Raw genomic sequence first — 19,673 nt, forward strand, 5'->3', positions numbered from 1 at the left:
CGGACGGTGCCTGGGTCCTAGCGCCCCTCCTAGGGTGTGGAGCCCCGACTTCGAGCCCGATTAAAGCTCCCCCCAAGGGGCTCCGCTCCCAGCAGAGCCTCTCCTGCGGCCCCCACCCCACCCCCCTTCTCTGCGGGGAATTCGAGTCTTGACGGAGATGCTGAACCTGGAGCCTTTCTTGGGATTCGTGATCAGCAGGCGCCAGCCTCCTCCTCACCGTGCCCACCCTTCTCTGCCCTCATCTCCTTGTGCCTACATCCCCAAGAAAACGCTGAAGGTCAGATTTTCTTCATTCACCAATTCAAATTTGAACACACTATTATTTTAAAGAGATTCTAAAACCAGAGATCTTAGTCATAAAAATATATACTATATAACCAAGATCGTTCTCCCTCGTAGCAAAGGAGGACTTTGGTATTCAAATGAATACCTAAACGGCACTGTGTGTGAGTGTGTCCACGGATTATCCCTCCCTCTTCACTGCGTGGACAACTTCCCCACCTGAGTCAAACATGAACCAAACCAAAGGTGCCGCTCCTCTTCCTGTCCCCCTCCCAATCTGTTTAAGGAGCTGGAATCAAATGACGGGGCAGATAGGAAGCTTTCAGGCACTTTCAAAAAGTAATTTGCAAGGCCTTTCCTTTCTCAGCTGCCCATGGGGGGCTGGATCAGCACAGCCAAAATCAAGATCAACAACAGCAATCTTGTCCTGCTGGCTTTCTCATCCAGAGAGGCTAGTGAGATGTCTAATTGCAGAAAAGGAAAGCAAGTCAATTTTAGAAGTAAAACCTCGTTCACAGGACACAGAGAGAGACAAGAAGAAACATTATTATTTTGGTGTTAGTCATAATCTATAAAGGCCTACGATAAGGTATGAGACTTTTTATAGACATTTTTTAAGGAGCTCAAGTATTTTCTCTCATAAGCACTCTTCTCTGTGTGAACTCTAAGGTGGTCCCTAATTATCCCCACCTCCTGGAGTTCATACCTTTGTGGAATGCCCTCCCCTTTGGGGGGGGGGGGGGAATTTATGACTTGCTTGCTACCCACAGAGTATGGCAAAAGTGATGAGGTATCACTTCAGTGATTATATTACAGTCTTACCAGGAGACTCTCACTTGCTGGCTTTGATAAAGCAAGAAACCATGTTGGGGGCCATATGGCAAGGAACTAATGGTGCCACTGGCCAAGAGCAGAGGCCCTTAGTCCAACAAACTGAAAGGAACTATATCCTGCCAACAACCAGGAGAGCTTCAGAATGAACCCTTCCCTAGTTGAGCCTTGAGATGAGACTACAGCCCGTTAACCCAGACCCAACAAAGCCATGCCCATACTTCTGATACACAGAAACTGTGAGATAATAAATATGTGTTGTTTAAGCCACAAAATGTGTGGTAATTTATATACAACAGCAAAATTAATATATTTGCTCCTTCCACAGATAGGAAAGTGAGGCAAAGAGAGATTAGGTAGAAGGGCTAAGGTCATTTAAATTAGCTGCATAATTTATCATTATTTCATTGTCGTGGCCTTTTAGGCCCTATATAGACAAGGAAAAGCAGAAAGCAAAGACATCAGAAAGTGAAAGGTCAAGTTTAGGGGGGGAGGGGGAAGGTGAGTAGTATAAATCAACTGAAGAACTTTGAAAATTGCCTAGCAGGTCAAAGGGCAGTTTGAAAAGCTCAGGGGGTAAATGGACTCAAGCACAAAACACAAATATTTTTAGAAAGAAAAGTAAATAAAAGTAAAACAAGAAAAATAATAAAGAGACAATGGGGAAAGGTAAAAGCACCAAATCCTCCAAATCCCTTTTCTAATTATCTATGAATGAAAAACAAAAGCCACATTATTCACCCCAGTAAGTGTGGGGATTTTCCAGAAGAGCTGCTCAGGAAGTACTAGGAGGCTATCTGCACACAGTACATTCCTGTGCAACCAGCAGGTCGTCTACTGTTCCCAAGATAGTGCATAAAAACAGACGGTGTCTCACACTACGAGCCAGAGGCCTGCACATATTGTTAGATTTTAAGTGTTTCTGGATTCCTAATGTTTAAAAGTTTGTTACTCCATCCCTGTTATAATACTGCAAAATTGAGCCCAACACTTAACCCATTCGATATTTATTTCCTGCTCTGTACCTTGAAGTGGATTATGGAGTGGTGTATGATTTTTAAAGAGAGGAAGAGGAGGGAGGGGAGGAGGGAGAACAGGAAAGAAAGGAGAAGGAAAGGGAAGGGACAGAAGGAAGGAGGAGAAAGCAAGGAAACTGAAGCACAGGGAAGGAAAGAAAGAAGAAAAGCAGGAAACAAGAAAAGGAGAAATAAACCAAAGGCACAGAGCTCTCTAGGTAGCTGGGTGTAGGGGCTGGAGAGATCCACAACAGTATAATGAAGTTCTACTCTCACACTTCCCATGGCCTACTGGACATCTCTATGTATGAGTCCTAGCAATATCTCACAATGCAAGTTTCTGAGCCAGAACGCATCACTTACTATGGGGGTACGTTCTCTCTTCCTGCGACCAGCGCCGAAAGAGAGAACGCGGGGGTTCATGAAATATTGATTAGAACACGATGAGGGTTAGGAAGAATGAAAAAATGAGACTGAGACAGAAATAGAAGGAAAAGCTGGGCCTGGGTGTGGTGTCTGCCCTGCACCCAACACTGGAAGTAAGTTTAATATATACTCGAAGTAACAGGAAGTTACATCACATCTGGGTGGGCCTTGAGTTCCTGGTGACATAATGGGATCCACCCCCCCTAGCACCTGGGCTGGAAAGGTCAGATTGAGCACCGTCCTTGCCTCTTGGCTAGGACTGCCTCCAGGGTATGGCTCTGCCTGCGCCCTGGGTTCAGTTGACAATATTTTTAAGAACGCCCTGTTGTACGCACCAGTGGTCCCCCACAACTTACCTACCAAATCTGACACCCAGTGATTAATGCTATTAAACAACTCTCCAAATTCAAAGTATAGCTTTCTGGCTTTCCTCCTTCTCCCTTGTTCTCCATACCAACCAGCCACCACTTCATTATAGTGTCACTGGCCTGTCCCTCCCTTTGCAACCCAGAATCTATCTGGATCCTTGTCATCTCCCCTTGGGCCAACCTAGATGAGTAGTCCAGAGACAGCAGGGCATGGTTTAACTCAGAGGTGCTAGAATCCATCCCACCCTTGCTCATGCCCATCAGAGTCTTAGAGAGTCTCACAGATTAGGAAATGGGAGAGACATTTGAACTGACACATGAATTACCCCCAAGGAGCTGGGAATGCAAAGATGTGGGGGAAGAGGATCCCAAGGAAGGAAGGGGACAGCACATGCCAAATCCTTAAGGCAGGAACCCGCTTGGTAAGTTCAAGAAAGATACAGGATGCTAGCATGGCCAGGTGCAATAGGAAGGCTTGCGATGGTTTTCAGCAGAGAAGAAACACTATATGATTTGCTTGTTGAAAAGATGACTCTGGCCACTGTATGGAGAATAAATTCTAGGGGATTAAGGGCAGGAAGACGCTGTTGCAGTAATACAAGGGAGAGATGGGGGTAACTAGGGAGAAAGCAGCGCAGACTGATAGAAATTAGTCTGGATCAGGATGCATGCATTTTGATGTAAGGCTGACAGGAGTTGTGATGGAGTGCATGTGGGGAGTGGAGTGAGGAGAGAGAAGAAACACCATAATCCCTAGGTTTTTGGCCTGAGTGGCTAGATGGATGGTGGTGCCATTTACTGAGATGGGGAAGGGTAGGGTACAAGCAAGAAAAGTATGGGTAGCGAGTCAAGAGCCCTGCTTTGGCCTGGTTCAGTTCTAGTCTGTATTAGTCATCCAAGTGAAGATGTCTGGTTAGATATATGTGTCTGGAGCTCAGCAGAAAGGTCAGGGCTAGAGCCATAAATTTGGAAGTTATCAGTGTATAGATGCTGCTATAAGCAATGGGCAGAAAGGGCACCTAAGGGGGTGGGGTGTAATCAGAAAGGGGAAGATGGCAGGAAAAACACACTCTGGGCCTGCCAACTCTTACAAGTAGGAGATGCTAGCAAGGAGGAGCCTCAGGAGCGGAGGGCCATGTGGTGGGAGGAAAGCCATCAAAGAGAAGGAAACTATTTAACGAATCATCTGCTGACATGAGGAGCTGGGAAGCAGAGAAGTCCTGAGAGATTTTACAGGAGGAATAGACATGGTGATTTGAACATTATAAAGGTAAATCTGATGGTGGAGGGAAGCATGGGTTGGAGAAGACTTACGGGGATAGAGAGATAATTAATAATAATCCAGAAAGAGCTGAGGAGAGCCTGAAGTCAAGCACTGGCCTTAGGAAAGGAACAGAGAAATCCAGGGATAGAACAGGACCTGGGAACCAATGGGCTGTGAGTGGGTGACTCTTGGGTGCTAGTTCAGCCCACATAGACAGGTACTGGTCCAGCAAGAGCGAGCACGCTGGTGAGCAGTTTGTAGCATACTGGGCTTGAGTTGCTCATAGAACACCAAAAAGATGTCTAGTAGGTAAGAGGACACAGGTCCGCAGGCCATGGGAAATGTTTGGGTTGGAGCTAAAAGTGTAGGCATTATCATTATGCAGGTAAAAGAGGAAACTGTGAGCCAGAGAGCTAAGGATCTAGCATCAAAGACCCAAGAAAGAGGTGAACAGAGAGAGGATTTGACATAGGAGACTTCAGCAGATGGTCAGAAGGTAAAATAAACTTCCCTCTGGCCAGAGCTTGGTCCCAGCATAACTTCTTCCAGGACAAGGACTTCAAAACTCTAAACACCTCAAGTGCTGCGAATGAACAGAATTACTCCCTAATAGAAGTAATTATTCTTCTAGAAAATGAAATAGAGCTCTACACACACACACACACACACACACACACACACACACACACACACACACACACACTTAACCCAGCAATACTTCCTAGGGATGAGAGTTTTTTCCTACTTTAAAAAAATGAAGTGGTGGAAGGAGGGCATAAATTTAAAAAACACTTCTGTTTCCCAAATTTATCTGAGAATTAACACATTTGAATCAAATTCTCACAACTCTAGCAGGCTTTTTTAAAGGGGGTAATCTAGATGAATTAAGAAACCTTCACCCCTTAGATTTTGAGAAGATTCTACTTCTTTTATCTGTTTTGCTCTTCCTCCTAATTCATCCCCCACACCCTTTTTAGTCATAGTACTCAAGTTTAAAACAAGAACATCCTGATTACCAAAACCACTGAGAATGAAGCAATTTTATAACAAAACAGCCTATATTTTAAAGGGAGCAAAGCCACCTTCATGAATCAGGTGGATTGGTGTTAATAGGCATCAGGTAGGCCCATACAACATTCCTGAGACCTTGTACCCCATATGGTTTCGTTGCCAGGGGCTAAAACAAACAAAACAAACAAGCAGGAATAAACAAATCTCCTCACGTACCTTCCATTTGTTTGCAAAAAGTTAAAGGTAAATAGTACTGAGCCTTCAAAAAAGATTCTGCAGTCAGTGAGGTCTAGGCAGCCCCCTTATCTGTTCTCTCCTCTCTCTAACCCAGACACCTGTATGTCTAATCCAGACACTCTGACCTCTTGCTCTTCTTCTGAAAGGGTGGAGTCCTGTACCCTCCACCTGGGTTCACTGATTATCTTAAAGCACATTGGTGTAAATGCTTCTGCGTCAAAGTGTTATCTCAGCCAGGAATTTGCATTACAAATCACTACTTACTTTCTTCCTTATTGATTGGGTGGCCAGGAAAGCCAGCGATAAAGCAAACAGGTGGAAAACTCCTTTGGGACTCAATTTGCTGCTCTGAGAGCCAGTCTGTGTGAGTCCTCTGTTGCTCCCACAGCAGCCTGGTTCCCCCAGCCAGCACTAGGACTGCAGTTCCTCCTGCAGGACTACACTCCTCCAGGCTGTTTCTGCCTTATTTTTTACTTCCCAGACACAACATAAGCACTCAATAAATGTTCACTAAAAGAATAAGTGAATGAATTAACTGAAGTTGGGATGCGGAAGTCATGTTGCCCTTTTAAGTGACTGGAAAGATTTGAAGGAAAGATTATCTTTTATCTCCCCAACATCATTAAATGGCCTTTGTTCCTTGAGAGGTGATTGAAACTCTGACCTAAAAGGTAGTAGAAGCAGAAAAACAAACACTGTCATCATATGCTTCTCTTAGCACTAAAAAATGTTAGCTCCTGGCCCTTTGGGTTCTCCTGACCTAAGACTTCCAGATGCACATTTTATGTTGCTTGGTGTGTTTGCTGTTTCATCTATCTCATTATCCAGGCAAACACTAATTGGGATCCACTAAACTCCAGGCACAGGGCTGGGCACTGAGGCCCGAGTGGCCTAGCCCTGTGTTCACCAGCCTTGCAATCTAGTTGAGCTCCTATTTAGTGAGCCATCTCGGCCAAAGACTCCTTCACCATCTACCAATTCATCCAGCCGATTCCCTGAGTTCCTTAGTTTTTATACATTTCCAAGAGTCACATGGGTGTCTGAAACACATTTGTTGAACTAAGGCTTACTGTAGTTGGAATCATAAATATTGAAGCTAAAGAGGATTGTGCTGGATGGTCCGTTTGCCCCTCCAAATGAGCTCTCCATCCCTCTTCCCCTGACCCTGTGTCCTGGGAGGCAGACCTGCAGGTAATAAATACATCAATTGGTGCCGGGGTCCAACCCCAGCAGGTCCAGGGGTTCCCAAAGGCGTAGACGGAGTCGGCGAAGAAGGAATGACACGGAGACAGCGTTCAGTTGATCAGCAGCCTAGCCAGGATCTCCAGCCAAGTTCTGGTCTGGATCTCCAGAGAGGTTCTGCTTCGGATCTCCAGAGAGGTTCTGCTTAGGATCTCCAGCCAGGTTCAGTGACCATGTTCCCTCGCTAGGTTCTCCAGCCAGGTTCTGTCTGAGATCTCCAGCCAGGTTCGGTCCAGGTTCTAGTCAGGCTCTCCTGCCAATCTCCGCAGTCAGGTTCAGTCCAGGATCCCCTGCCATGCTCTCTCGCCAGGCTCCGCCTCCAGGCTCCGAGGCCAGTCCCTTTCCAGGATCCTCCGGCATGCTCTCGCCAGCGAAGTTCTTCTGTCCCTAGAGAACGTTCTGTGTAGGTTCTGTGCCTAGGCTCTGTCTCTCTTGGTCCTGTCTTCCAAGCCCTGTGTCTTGCTGTCTTGTTACATCTGTATTTATACCAGTTCATTTTAATCCTGTCAATCTCTATTACAAAGGTTAGGGCGTTTCTTATCTCCATTCCAGGGAGTAAAGATTATGTAGCTTAAGCATGATTGTTTGTAGTTAAATTGATTAACCACCCGCCTGGCACTTAGTTAAGGAGTTTCATCCCCTCCCTAACTTCAGGGAAAAATCCCTACCTGGGGAAACAACCTTTCTCAGAGAGGTGACCTTGGTTAAAACACAGCGCCAAGAAGGTGAGCAAACACATTAAGAACCGTATGCCATATATGCCAGGTCCCTTGAAACAGCAAGGATGGACCGGCTCCCGGCAAATTGGGTCCTTGCCCTGGCTTCCAGTCAGTTGGGTTCAGCCAATGGGAGGCACCAACATGAGACTGGAGGAGAGGCAGTAACTGTGTCCCTCCTTGGTGACACAGAGCTCTTTCCGAGTCCCAGTGTCTGCTGTCCCTTGCCCATTACCATCGGCCCAGGGGTGTTACCATTGGCCCAGGTGACAGCTTCGTGGCTCTCAGAGCCCAGGGATACTGTACTATCCCTGCCCACAAGCATCCACTGCTGTGTAGAAGAAGCCTTCATCTGTTTCTCAAAGGGACTCTAAGGCCATCTCTTTCAAACTCTGGACGTGGCCATAAATTCCTGAAGGGAAGGGTCTTTCAATCTGTGGCCTTTGGAGCCACGCTGTGATTTTACTACTACCGGCATATAAGGACTGATTTTTTTAAAAAAATATATCCTATGGGTTGGGAAAAAATTATATCAAGATGAAGGTCAGGACTGAGATGCCAACTAAAATAAGTGTACAAGGAACCAAGCGACAAATGCTTGGCATTTCAAATTCCAAGAGGTGGTAGCCAGTTGAATCAAGTTCAAACCTAGTTGTAAACTGACAGCCACCTATTCCAGCTCTTTCCCTAAGGCATACCCCTCATTAGGACAAAGTGCTGTTTCCAAGTACTTCCCCCACCCCCTTTGTTCACACACCTTCCTCTGCTTGGAAAGACTCCCCTCACACTCATTTTTATATGTCTAATCCCTACCCACTTTACAAAGCCTAGTGTGGGTGACTTCCATAAATGGTCATACTTTGCTTTCCATGATTATCCCAATCAGAAAGTAGCTGTTTTCTCCAGATATTAGGAGCTTTTTTGTACTCACTTATATCACTGACCACTTACTTGTGTTAGAATTATTTGTGTGCAGGCTCCATCACTCCTGAGCCTTATAGAGCCCTGAGGGCAGGGCCATGCCCCAAAAGGACCTATTGCAGTGCTTCAAAAATGGAAATTTCACTCAAACCGGTTTGGCTCAGTGGATAGAGCGTTGGCCTGCAGACTGAAGGGTCCCAGGTTCAATTCCGGTCGAGGGCATGTACCTGGTTGTGGGCACATCCCCCGTAGGGGGTGTGCAGGAGGCAGCTGATCGATGCTTCTCTCTCATTGATGTTTCTAACTCTCTATCCCTCTCCCCTCCTCTCTATAAAAAATCAATAAAATATATTTTTTTTAAAAAGGAAATTTCTAACTAAATGTTTGTTGACTGACTAAATAAATGAATGAGTGAATTATTTTCACTCAGGCCGGTGATATAATTTCTTCTGAATTTCAAAAACACCAAACCATATTTCACATTCTCATCTAGAAATAGCAAATTCATAAAAGCAAATGGCACTATATTTGAGGAGAAATATTTTCAGATTGTTTCCATATAAAACGGGTTATGCAATACTTAAAATCAAATTCAACACCATGTGGCCATGTATCTTCTAGAGGCTCATAATGATGATTTAGGTCAGAGCTTAAAACAATAATAAAAAAGTTCTTAAAAGAGATTTTGTTCATTTACCCTTCAGTGCTCATTCTCTAGATGTTTCCTTTCCAGGCTCGGCTCTGATGTTGCTTTCTGTCTGTGACCTTCTCTTGCCTTCCCAGGCAGAACTGTTCTCTCTCCTGAGTTTTTATTGCCCTTTGTACAGACTTTTCTTGTGGCATTTATCCCACTGTTCCATGTTATTTATGTGTCTCTCTCCCTGTGAGGCTGGGAACTCCTCAAAAGCAGAGACCGGGTCTCCATCACTTACCTGTCTTCCCATCACCTAGCATTTTACTTGGGACAGAGTGGGCGTTGAAAGAGTGGTCTCTGAACTGAATTGGCCTGATGCCAATTGTACACTTGGGCTCCAGAAATCCAACCCATGCTTTCTTCAGTTTAAAATACTGTGACATTTATGGATTCATGAGATGGAGGAAAACACACACACACACACACACACACACACACACACACACACACCTGCTCTTCCGAAGTGGTGCCAACTATTTAACTGGATCCCAGTTTAGGTATCATGGGTCACTTTCACAGTAGCTATGTCAGCTTGCTGCTACAGGATAGAATCTCAACACCAATTCAGGAACATATTCCCTTATAGCTAAAATAGTGAACTTGAGACTAGGTAATGTGCCAAGTCAGGGAATGGAGAGAGGAAAGAAAATTAGAATGGACCAAGCACTTACTCTGTGCTCAGCCCCTTACATACCTTATCACTTTAAATCCTCACAAAATCTCAAGGTCAGCTCAGTTCTATTAGGCATCAGAGAATCTCCAAGGGTCAATGGGACCATTTTTTTTTTTTTAGACACCACTGGAGGTGGCTCTGTTGGAATGAGTTTCAGGATGAAGACATGGGTCAGGTTCATATCTAACATCGCCTCAAGCTCCTGGTCCACTAACTCACTTTCCATTACCTGAAGCCCCTTACCCCATCTTTCCCATATTGGGGTTTTCACACACACTGCTTCCTCTGCTGTGCTGACCTTCTTCCCTCACTCTCTTCACTTAGCTAATTCCTACCGATCCTCTGGGCTAGTGATCTTCAAAGTGTGGTCTCCAAACCAGCAATCTTGGCATCATCCAGGAGCTGATTAAAAATGAAAATTCTTGCCCTAACTGGTTTGGCTCAGTGGATAGAGCATCGGCCTGCAGACTGAAGGGTCCCAGGTTCTATTCCGGTCAAGGGCATGTACCTTGGTTGTGGGCACATCCCCAGTAGGGGGGGTGCAGGAGGCAGCTGATTAAGGTTTCTCTCTCTTTGATGTTTCTCCTTCTCTATCCCTCTTCCTTCCATTCTGTAAAAAAAAAATCAATAAAATATATTAAAAACAAAAATAAAATTCTTGGGACCTACCTCAAACCCACTGAATCAGAAGCTCTGGGGATGGGACCCAGAAACCTGTTTTTTGAACACAGTCTCCAGGGGATTCTGATGCACATTAACATTTGAGAATCACTGTTCTAGGCCCTATCTTAACCATCACCTTCTCAGAGAGACCTATCTTGACCCCAGCTCCCCAATCTGTGTTATATCCCCACAGTCATTCTTTCTCATTATAGCTATTTATTTATCACAATCTACAAATTATATAACTGTTGGTGTGTTTGTTTAAAATCTATTTTCTTCACCAGCTTCTGAGTTCTATAAAGGCGGGGACCATGCATACACAAAGCCTTATACTGTGCTTGCCACACAGTAGGTTCTCAATCAATGCTCATCTATTGGTCAGTTTTTCCTAATCATACCTTGCTCCTGAGCCAACCTGGCTGTGAGACCCAAGAGTACTTCTTGAGGTGCATGAACTTCTGCCTCCAGCCATGAAAGAGATAGCATAAAAGACAGCCACACCTCATTCATTCACTGTCCAGAGTGAAGATCACCCTGACTTCCTGTGTCACAGCCTCTCTCTTTTCCATTACTGAGAAACAATACTAGTACATGAGGGGAGAGGCAGGACAATCAGAGGTGGGAAAATCAGCTAAAACAATTAGCTATTTATCAGTAGCTTAGGTAAATGTCATAGCTTAGGTAAATGAAGGAAGAAATCCAAATTCTTAGTTCTCTGAGATTTTCAGATTCTCACTGGGTTGTGAGCACTCTGAAGCCAGCATAGATGCCTCACTGACTCTGTTAACCCGTTATTGTTCTTCTCTTTCAGGCCTCATGTGTATGATATGGAATCAAGCTTCACTTTCCACCTGGGCTAGGTCAGACAGGTAAGATGTTTGGATTTCGATTTTATCAGAAAAATAATTTTTAATATACATACTTTGCTCTTGATAGTCCGTGGAACAGCCCTGTGAGAGCCTCTCAACAACAGCATCACACAATGCTTTTCCTAGCCAAGTCAGCACAGGAACACCCAGGGCTACACCCAGAGGATTGTGGGCAGCTGGAGGCCATGACAGGGGCTGAGGATAATGTGTGCTCTGTACCATAAACCACACCTCAATGTTCCCTCCTTCAACCCCGAGACAAAATCAGGGTCACCTGAACCTCCAAGGCAGACTTAAGGCAAAAGCAGTCCTTGGCATGGACAGCCCCATCCCCAAACCAGCTCCCCCTTGGAGAGCACAGTGAGGATCAGGCCAGCCATGTTTCCATGTTCCTTAGCAATTCTTTTCCAGCACTTGCTCATGAAGCCAATTCCTCTCTTCCCATTATGCCCCAGAGTCCCGGGACCCACCTGCCCTCCATACCATATCTTAATCGGCACAGTCATATCTGTTCAGTCAGTATTCAGAGTCCTAACCTTTGAAGCTTGTCACAAAGAAAACTCAGAGAGGTGGAACCACCTGGCTGGGCTAAGGCTTAAAAGCAGACCCTCTGTGGGGCTCTCCAAACCCCAGTCTGAGTGGAGAGGTGGAGGAAGCCCCCACTATGTGCTTGATGCCACAGAGTGTTTTGTCTTCCTAATCTCATTCACCCCAACAATACTTCCATGTGGCAGGTCCAGTATCATCTCCCTTTTACAAATGTGGAAACTGAGGCTCAGAAAGTTTCAAGAAGCTTCCCCAAATCACAGGGCTAATAACAAATTCCTTGCACTTGTTCCAAACCACCCTCCAAAGAGATATGGGAAAGGGAGTTCTAAGTGATACCTGCATCCCAATATGGAATCCAGATCTCATCCAGTTATATCCTGAGGCCATGGAATCCACTTAGTGATTCCTCACCACCTACCTTTATTTCCTGTGGTCAGAAGGTTAAGTTCATTCTGTACTTTCTGGCTGATGGAAATGGCCCGTGTCTCATTCATACCTCCTCACCCGTGGCCCCGCCTCCACCCTAGCACCCAGTAGAAAGCACTTGATATACTTGCCCACAGTATATTTGAGATAGGCTGATCAAACAGACACAGGCTTTCATTATTGGGTCTATGGAGGACTGCTGCAGATGGAATTCCCAAGGCCTGGCCCTACACTGTTGCATGAAGACAGCCCTTCCTCCCCAAGCAACTCCTACACTTGTGGGGCAGTGGGAGGTGAGATACCAGGACAGCTTTGAAGGTGTTCCCTCTGGCTTCCCACACTATGTTTGTACTATGTTTACCTAAAGTGACTGAGAAAAGTGACACAGAAGTCGAAGGCAACACCAAGTAAGCATATAAACTACAGTATATTCAATAAAACACAGATCAGATTTTATTGGTGCTACGGGAAACCTTTGTTTCAAAAACAAAACAGAACAAACAAGACATCCAAAGTAAATGTAGAGAAAACTCACTGACACCCTTTTCTAAATATCCTGGAAGATTTCAGGTGCCAGGAGTTGGCCCTGTGCCACCTCTCAGGGCGTGGCTGTGCTTGTGTTTCTTGGTTTTTAAATCCTCAGACTGTTAGTTTACTAACTGGGAAGGCCTTAGGCCTCTCTTATCAGGCCTCTACATCAGAATCCTGAATAACAAACATCTTCCGAACTGAGTATAAGGAAGTTGAGATTTCTCTGGGGTTAGAGGCTGAAAAACATTATTGAAAAGCCGGCTACAGGAGGCCCTGCTGAAATAGGGTGGGTCTGTGAGGACCCAGGCAGAGCTTTCGTTTCAGGGTAAGGACACAACTTACAGACACCATCTGGGTCTGAGGCCATAGGAGGTTATGGAGGGAGACTGGTTATATGGATGAATGCAGCCCTAGTCCCGCAGCAGAGCAAAGAGCTGGGGTGAAGGCCGCTCTGTCCACGGGCTGGACACATGCACCACTCTCTCCTCCATTCTAGGCACTCTCCCTCCGCCCCCCCAAGGCTGACATAACTACCTTTGCTCCCGTGTCCCCTAATTGTTTCTGCCATTCCTTCCAGATACGTCTCTGCTTCTAAACCTGCCTTCCTTGGGGGGGCAGAAGGAGGGGGTCCCACCAGGACCTGAACAGTAAAGTGGTCCCTGCACAGGTGGTTCTGGGCCAGGTAGCTGGAGCCACGCTCCTGGTGCCAGAGCCCAACTTCATGCCCGGGCAGCCACCAGGGCTCTGTGCCAAGGTTGCCGTGCAGCCTCACTGCTCCCTGGCCTCCCTCCAGTACCCATGCCAGGAAGGAACAGCCTGTCACCAGTGGGGAGTGCACAACTGCCTGCCTCGACGTCTGACTCCTCGGCAGACATGCCCGGTGGGAGCCTGCCCCTTTTTGCCCTTTCTGATGACAGTTCAGAGGTTCAAAAGAGGGGCAGGCAGGTGGGAAGACAGACATAGACACCGGTCCTGTAGGGACCCTGGCTTCACATTTAAAATATTGTTTTCCAGGCTTAGGCTCAAATTCACTTGTCACCACTCAGGTCTTAACAGAGCAAAAAATACAATGGAAAATTAGATCCTGTGTCACAATGTCATGGGTATAAATAAAATGAAAAGCAAGTTTGACGTCAGTAATGAGGATTCTCACATTCCACTTTACTTCCTCATCATCAAATACGCAGCTCAATTTACCCCCTTGGGTGGTGGGAATGGGGTAGTGTACACAGGTGGGGGCTCTGACGCTGTGGGGACCATGTTTCTTTTTCCCTTGAGATTCCCTGGAAGCCCTGGGGGAACAGCCCCACAGGGTGTGCCTCACTCCCCGCGCTGGGTGTTTCCTGGGCACGCCAGGGGCATTTTTAGCAGATGTTACAACTCCTTCCCCTCATGCCCTCAGCCTCCCCCAGCCTATATTCTCCCACCCAAATGTCTGTTCTCAGAGGCAAACTGTCCCTTCACCAGGCTTCCTGGGAATAAGTTGAGAGGACGTTTCTCTTTCAGGAGAAGAGAACGGAGAATGCAGGAGGGGAGAGCCGAGTGCCCCCTTGCAGGGGACAGGGCTGGTGCAGATGGTGTCTCCACTGCCCCTTAACTTAGAGGTGCCACTGAAAAGTGGAGTGCAAATCAGCCTGGGGATAGTGATTCCTATTTCAGGCATTTTCTGGAATAGGACGATCTATGGGAACCCAATGGTAAGTAATTCCGTGGGACAAACTCCCTCCCCCAACAAAGTTCTCTCTTTATAAATCTAGCTATTCCTCCCTCTATTCGATTTTTCTTAAAGTGTTACATATCCCTGTACCCCAAAGCCAAAAATTAACATTGTCTGGTGTACAATCTAACACATCTTTGCCATCACAGGATGTCGGACTTCAAAACACACTGAGGGCCCTAGCCAGTTTGGCCCAGTAGATAGAGCATCAGCCTGCAGACCAAAGTTGTCCCAAGTTCGATTCCAGTCAAGGGCATGTACCTTGGTTGCAGGCTCCTTCCCGGCCCAGGCCCTGGTTGGGGCTCGTGAAGGAGGCAACCAACTGATATGTTTTTCTCACATTGATGTTTCTCTCTGTCTTTCCCTCTCTCTCCCACTCTCCCTAAAAGTCAATGGAAAATATCCTTGGGAGAGGATTAACAACAACAACACACACACACACTGAGGAATGCTGACCAGCAGTGCACACTTATGAATAAACCAGTTACTGTTAGCACAGATACAGGGTGGTATCTCCCATATCTGTTTTTCTTCCTTGACTCTTAGCGGGTATCACTGCACCTAGGATAACTGCAGAGTCTTTCCCAATACACATGCTGCGAGTCAAACACTCAGATGTCACCTGTCTGTTCTGAAAACACTGCATTCAACAAGCATTTGTGGAACTCTCCTCTGTGCTGGGGACTGTCGCTGTCACGAGCATGACCCAACACCAGCCATCTCTAGTCTGATCTGTGAAGGATGTGATTAGCAGCAGCAGCGTGAAGGAAAAGAGAGTGGCCTTTGGTGTCCAATAGGTAAGTTTAAGACACATCCACCACTTCCTGGCTGCCTGGCTGGGCCTGCGTAGGGGTTCTCCAGCACTGCTTAAAGCAGCCCTGGACCCTCCCCCGCTCCACCCCCCACTCTCCAGTGCTGCTTCTGCTGCCTGGAAAGAAAATATAAAATGGGAAAGAGATTACTGTTGTGTGCTCATACACACACACACACACACACACACACACACACACACACATGCACACGCATGCACGCACACGCATGCACGCATACGCATGCACACATGTAAGCATGCACTTTAACCTGGCTTTAGATAGGTGTGATTATTCTAGGTCACAAATTACAGTGTTATTTTTAGAACTAGATTTCTAACTCTGCTCCACTCAAGAAGTAGATTGGACTGATAATGGACTGAAATAGCATTTGGTCATTTTCTCCTCCATGGGAGCTCAGTGGTGCAGGACTTGGTAGCACCTACACCTCAGGCACTTCTCATTTTGTGTCCCATTACAGCTGCTGAGGACGTCTCCGTGGCCCAGATTCTGGGAGACCTATTTTATGAGATGTGTTTCTGAGAGGGTGTTTTCCTTTACCATAAGAAGCTCATGAGGACACACTGTTCTTTAAAGATCCAGCCAGAACTGGCCCGGGGCAGAGTTGTGAAGTGTAAAGAGCTGGTTTCCTCCCATCATCTCTCCTGCTTCCTCTCCCCAACCTAAGCATCCAGTATCCTAATACCAGGGGTGGCTTCCAGAACCTTCGATGATAGTCGCTGTCTGTTTTGACACTGTCCAAGCTCTCATCTTCCTTACATCTCAAAACTCACTCTTCCTATAACCCTTCCCACCAGATCTTCTATCTGCTAGATGGATATGGGTTAAGTATGAGGTGAAACAAAAATGTTATGCCAGCAGGGTGAAGGTTTGGGGTTTCACTTTATTCTTTGTTGTTGTGGTGGCGGTTAAAGAAGCCTCAGACCCATTTTAGGCTCCTCTCCTGCCAGGGGAGGGGAAAGTAGGAGGCAGGAGCCTTGAACTCTCTTTAGATGTTCCCCTAATACACTGAGCATTTGGTTCTTCTGTGGACCCAGGGTGTGCGGGAGCCAGCCTGTACTGGCTCATGAGAGCTGCGTGTCAAAATCCCAAGAATTTTGCCAGATGGTTGTTAAACACTGCCATTATGAAAAGTTAAATTTACAGGCATAAAATAAATACATTACATTTAAAACAAAGGTCATTGATACTTAAACCACAGCACCTCCTAATCATTTCTTACTCCTACTCTTCCTATACACTTGAAGCCATTTATGTCCATTGGATCTCTATGGGGAGAATACTACATACCCTGTGTCTTTGCACCTCTCTTCCCAACTCCTTGTTGAGTGACATCACACTGGTATCTTTAACTCAGCCATGGTGGATGGGAGTATTTACACAAGAGAATTTGGTAAACAGTACAAAATCAAGGCTTTGTTTATTGCTCCTTTGACGCCCACCCCAAACTAGTTGTTAAGCACTTATCGATATCACTATTTTGCCCCCCACTGGGCTCAGGATCAGGTCTGTAGTCACCTAGGAGTGCTAATATCCAACTTCACGGATGTGGGAAGAGGTCTGCAGAACCTCCCAAAAGCTCTGCCTCTGCCTTCCCAAAGCCACTCTGCCCAGATCACTTCTGACACTCTCTACTCACTCTGCTGTGTCCCTCCCCCACCAGAGATACCTGTGACTCCACCACCACCACCACCACCACCCCCCGCCCCCCACATACACTATATAATCAACACACTCTGCTTGGGTGAACTGCTAACTCCAGTACAATCCTGGGGAGTCTACTAGCCTGGGGATGGGGGTCGGGGTTCTGAGTATGAGGGAAGCAGCAGCAGCCAATGGAATGTTTTGGATGTAAGGTTACTGTGCATACCATCTCTTATCACTTGGTCCCACAAGTTGATTTCAAAACTAGGAGATGTTTGGTTTGCCCTCCACTCTAGACTTTTTTTTGGCAGACACAAACTAGAAGAGTTGGGTGAAGGGCTAAGAATGTAGAAGTCAACCTATAGCACAGACCTCTGGTTTTCAAGACAGTTAACTTTTTTTTTTTCAAAGTGAGTGAGTCAAAGGGCATCATCCTTAAAAGAATACACAGTGTTTTGCACTTTACAACCCTATTACATTTATTATTGCATCTAGCTCTTAGGAAAACACCATGAGTAGGTGTAACACACACATTACTAGTCCCATTATGAACAAAAGGTGCCCAAGATACAGATACTATCTAACTTAGCAGTGCCCACCAGCTAATTTGTAAAAGTGCTGGAATTAGGTCCCACCATGCCAGCAGGTTTTGAAAATGTCATCCTTACAAAGGTAGGAAGCACGATATGCCAATTATTTTCATTGGAAGTCAACCCATGTGCTATCCTCTCTCTCTTCCTCCTCCAAGGACTCTCATGTTAGCTCTCCATCTGATTCCATGGCATTGAGCTATTTAGAGAGTCATCTTGGCCTTGTAGACAACTTATTTCCTAGAAAGCAAGATTAGAGGTTGACCTTCAGTGTCCTTAACAAATGACATCAGAGTACGAAGAAGACACAAGGCCACGGGGCCACAAGGCCACGTGATTAGTGGGGAAAGCCAGCAGTTCTGAAACTCTGCCTGTAAAGCAGAGGATGGAATCTCAACATGTGAACCCACATACCATGGACAGCTGAATGACTTCTTATGAGACTATGTGTTAACTCCTCACTGAAAAAAAATGGATGGTGGAGGGGAGCTATGGGAGAATAAAAGAGGGACATCTGTAATAATCTGAATAAAGATTAATAAAAAAAACACACAAAAAAACTGGATGACATTAAGCCTCATTAATGTGCTGGCCAACTGGGGGTAAAGGAGAGAGGACAGCTTTTGCAAAACAGCTGCTTACCCAGTCCTTGGGCCAGACCCAAGGAATTGGGGAACAGAAACTCCTTATTATATCCTTGTAAGTGAGAGTTTTTGTTTTACCAACTGTGACTGGAAAATTTTATACCAAACTGTTAGTGTTTGAGGGGAAATGAAGACTTTTTTCCAAAGTCCCACTATCAGCAAACATATTTCAGTTGATAATCAAATATACTTTCAGAAGCACAACAACACCTTACATTTATAAAGCTGTCAGCCTTTGAAAAATGTTCTTGTCCATCACTTAAACTGAGCCACCTGAACACCCTAGGTAGGAATCCTATAATTAAAGAAACTAAAGCAAAACTGACCAAAAGACAAAAGAAACATACAGACATTATGCTGAGAGGGAATGCTATGCAAGCTGGATCTCCCATGCCCTCTCCTTCTAAGCTGCTGTGTTAATTTAGGGTCCTCATAATTTTATCCATGACTCTCATGCCTACCACAAAACTGAGTTCAGCAGGGATTCTGTTTGTCTTTCTCTTGGTGTTTATTTATATGTCTGCCTCATGGGTAAAATCAATGGTAAATGGCTACTTTGAAAGGTAAGACAGAAATCATTTTAATGTAAGTTTCCCATGAGTAAGATCTTAATCTGCCTTCTTTATTTGAAGTCAAGTATATTTATTCCTTAGGTCTGGTTAAAGCAAATATGGGAATCAATTTTTTGTGCAAATAAGTCAATTACCACTAAGAACTACTGTGAATGGTTAATAATTCTTTTGGGGGCCACCTATCGACTTGTATCCTGAGAAAGGCAATCTACAAATTAGATCCCTGCAATTTGAAAAAGTGACTCATTTTTCTCTCTACTCATTAGTGAAACCAGGGCAACTGAATTATTGGATGGTAATGGACCAGCCTCCCATTAGCTTCAATACTTCTGTTTCTGTATTACTCTCACCAAGTAAACATGCCTTCAATATCAAAATCAAGAAGATTCTCACAGGTAATAAGAGTGTTAATGAACTTGATCTTGGTGATCATTCCACAATATATCTGTATATATAAAAGCCTAAGCAACCGTCCGACTGGTAGCTATGATGCGCACTGACCACCAGGGGGCAGGCGCTCAGCGCAGGAGTGGAAACCACAAGCATGGAAACATGAAACAGACTGATGAATCTCAGAGGGAAGGGGGGAGGTGGAAGGTGGGAAAAGATTACCCAAAGATCTTATATGCATACTAGAGGCCGGGTGCACAGATTTGTGCACCGGTTGGGTTCCTCAGCCTGGCCTGCGCCCTCTCGCAATCCAGGACCCCTCGGGGGATGTCAGAGAGCCAGTTTCTGCTCAATCCCTGCAAGCCAGGCTGAGGTACCCCACCGGTACATGAATCCGTGCACCAGGCCTCTAGTATCTATATAAAATCATTACATGGTAAGTTTTAAATATATAAGTATATTTTTCAATTATTCTTCAATAAATTGGGGGGGGGGAGGATGAATATTCTTACTAAACCCAAAGATAACATCAAGATAATTTGGTGGGGAAAAATTGGCTGGCTTGGA

General features: G+C 45.5%; 1 protein-coding gene and 1 long non-coding RNA gene across 2 annotated transcripts in view; one reads left to right on the forward strand and one right to left on the reverse strand.

Moving 5' to 3' along the window:
- PDE8B (phosphodiesterase 8B) overlaps nt 1-12,254 on the reverse strand; it is a 214,588-nt gene extending 202,334 nt beyond the window's left edge. Inside the window, exon 1 of the mRNA XM_059694273.1 lies at nt 12,181-12,254. The gene's annotated coding sequence lies outside the window, so the exon portion shown is untranslated. The remainder of the gene's footprint in view (nt 1-12,180) is intronic.
- Nucleotides 102-14,971, forward strand: LOC132233505 (uncharacterized). Its single transcript, XR_009452648.1, has 3 exons — nt 102-277; nt 11,156-11,213; nt 14,586-14,971. It is a non-coding gene; the product is annotated as an uncharacterized LOC132233505 (long non-coding RNA).
- Nucleotides 14,972-19,673: the final 4,702 nt, after the last annotated feature.

Source organism: Myotis daubentonii, chromosome 4, assembly GCF_963259705.1.
Source record: "Myotis daubentonii chromosome 4, mMyoDau2.1, whole genome shotgun sequence".
Classification (NCBI taxonomy): domain Eukaryota; kingdom Metazoa; phylum Chordata; class Mammalia; order Chiroptera; family Vespertilionidae; genus Myotis; species Myotis daubentonii.